Consider the following 2,922-nt stretch of genomic DNA (forward strand, 5'->3'; position numbering starts at 1 on the left):
TCAAGACCCAAGTGTATGCTGTCTTCAAGAGATGCATCTCACAACAACATCCATAGTCTCAAAATAAAGGGAGGTAGAAAAATCTACCAAGATAATGGAAAACAGAAAATAAAGTAGAGGTTGCTATGCTAATTTCAGATGAAACAGACTACAAACCAATACTGATCAAAAAAGACAAAGAAGGGCATTACATAATGGTAAAGGGTTCAATTCAACAAGAAGACCTAACTATCCTAAATATATATGCACCCAACACAGGAGCACCCAGATTCATAAAGCAAGTTCCCAGAGACCTGCAAAGAGATTATTTTCATACAATGATAGTGGGAGACTTCAACACCCCACTGACAGTATTAGACAGATCATCAAGTTAGAAAACTAACATAGATCTCTGGGACCTAAACTTGACATTTGATAAAATGTTCCTAACTGATATCTACAGAATTCTCCACCAGAATACAACAGAATATACATACTTCTCATCTGCATATGGCACATACTTTAAAATCAACCACACCATTGCCCATAAAACAAAACTCTACAAATTAAAAAAAAAAAAAAATGTCAAAATCATACCAAACACACTCACCGGCCTGAGTGCAATGAAAAGATAAATCAATATTATGAAAATCACTCAAAACCATATAATTGCATGGAAATTAAATAATCTGAACCTGAATAACTTTAGTAAAGAATGAAATTAAGGCAGAAATCAAGAAATTCTTCAAAATTAATGAGAACAAAGATCACATACCAGAATTTCTAGGAAGCAGCTAAAGCAGTGTCAATAGGATTATAGCAGTAAATGCCTACATCAGAAAGTTAGAAATATCACAGATTAACAATCTAACATCGCACCTAGAGGAACTAAAGAAACAAGGGCAAACCAGCCCCCAGGCTAGCAGAAGACAAGAAATAACCAAATTCAGAAGTGAACAGAAAGAAATTAAGACTCAAAAACCCATAGAAAAGATCAACAAATCCAGGAGTTGGTTCTTTGAAAACTAAATTAGATTAATTGGCTGCTAGCTAGAATAACAAAAATATAGAATATCCAAATACATAAAATCATAAATGACAAAGGGGATATTCCCACTGACCCCACAGAAATACAGGTAACCGTCGGTGACTACTGTAAAAAACTCTATGCACACAAACTAGAAAACATATGAGAAATGGGATAAACTCTTAGACACATACAACCTCCCAAGATTGGAAAAGGAAGAAACTGAATCCTTGAACAGACCAATAATTAGACCCAAAATTAAATTAGTAATAAAAAGCCTATCAACCAGAAAAAAGCCCAGGACCAGATGAATTCACAGCCTAATTCTACCAGATGTATAAAGAAGAACTGGTATCATTCCTACTGAAATTATTCCAAAAAATTAAGGAGCAGGAATTCCTCCATAGCTCATTCAAAGAGGCCAGCATCATCCTGATACCAAAAACTGGCAGAGACACACACACAAAATGAAAATTTCAGGCCAATATCCCTGAAGAACATAGATGATGAAAAAATCTTCAACAAAATACTAGTAAACCAAATTCAGCAGCTCATCAAAAAGCACGTCAAAACCATGAACAAGCAGGCAATATCCCTGGGAGGCAACGTTGGTTCAACATACACAATTCAGTAAGTGTAATTCATCACATAAACATAACTAAAAACAAAACCACATAATCATAACAATAGATGCAGAAAAGCCTTTCAATAAAATTCCACATCCCTTTATGTTAAACCCCTCTACAAACTAGGCAACAAACATATTCCCAAATAATAAGAACCATCTATGCAAACTTAACAGCCAACATTATACTGAATGGGTAAAATCTGGAAGCATTCCTCTTAAAAACTGAAACGAAACAAAGATGCTCACTCTCACCACTCCTTTTCAACATCGTACTGGAAGTCTTAGCTAGAACAATCAGGCAAGAGAAAGAAATAAAAATGCATCCAGCTAGGAAGAGAGAAAGTCAAACTATCTCTGCAGACAATATTACTCTATACCTAGGAAACCCCATAGTCTCTGCTCAAAAGCATCTAGATCTGATAAACAACTTCAGCAAAATTTCAGGATACAAAATAAATGTACAAAAAAAAATTAGTAACATTTCTATACACAAACAACATCCAAGCTAAGAGCCAATCAAGTACACAACCCCATTCACAATAACCACAAAAAGAATGAAATACCCAGAAATACAGCCAACCACGGAGATTAATGATCCTACAGTGAAAACTACAAAATATCACTCAAATAAATCAGAGATGACACAAACAAACGGAACAACGTTTCATGCTCATGGATAGAAAGAATACATATCATTAAAATGGCCATACTGCCCAAAGCAATTTAGAAATTCAACGCTGTTTATCTATTAATCTACCACTGACATTCTTCACAGAACTAGATAAAACTATTTTAAATTTCATATGGAGCCAATAAAGAGGCTGAATAGCCAAGACAATCCTAACCAAAAAGAGCAAAGCTGAAGGCATCAAATTACCCAACTTCAAACTATACTACACTGCTACAGTAACCAAAACAGCATGGTACTGCTACAAAAACAGACACATAGACCACTGGAACAAAATAGAGAGCCAAGAAATAAAGCCACACACTTGCAATCATCTATTCCTTGACAAAGTTGACAAATTTGACAAAAGCAAGCCATGGGGAAAGGACTCTTTATTCCATATATGGTGCTGGGATGACTTCCTACCTATATTCAGAAGATTTATACTAGTCCCCTTCCTTACTCTACATATAAAAATTAACTTAAGACTTAAATGTAAAACCAAAAACTGAAAACACTGGAAGATAACCTAGGAAACATCATTCTGCATATAGGCTCTGGCAAGGACTTCATGATGAAGACACCAAAAGCAATTGCAACAAAAATAAAAGTTTACAAATG

The sequence above is a fragment of the Rhinopithecus bieti genome, unplaced genomic scaffold, assembly GCF_001698545.2.
Source record: "Rhinopithecus bieti isolate Rb0 unplaced genomic scaffold, ASM169854v2 scaffold_35291, whole genome shotgun sequence".
NCBI classification, from domain to species: domain Eukaryota; kingdom Metazoa; phylum Chordata; class Mammalia; order Primates; family Cercopithecidae; genus Rhinopithecus; species Rhinopithecus bieti.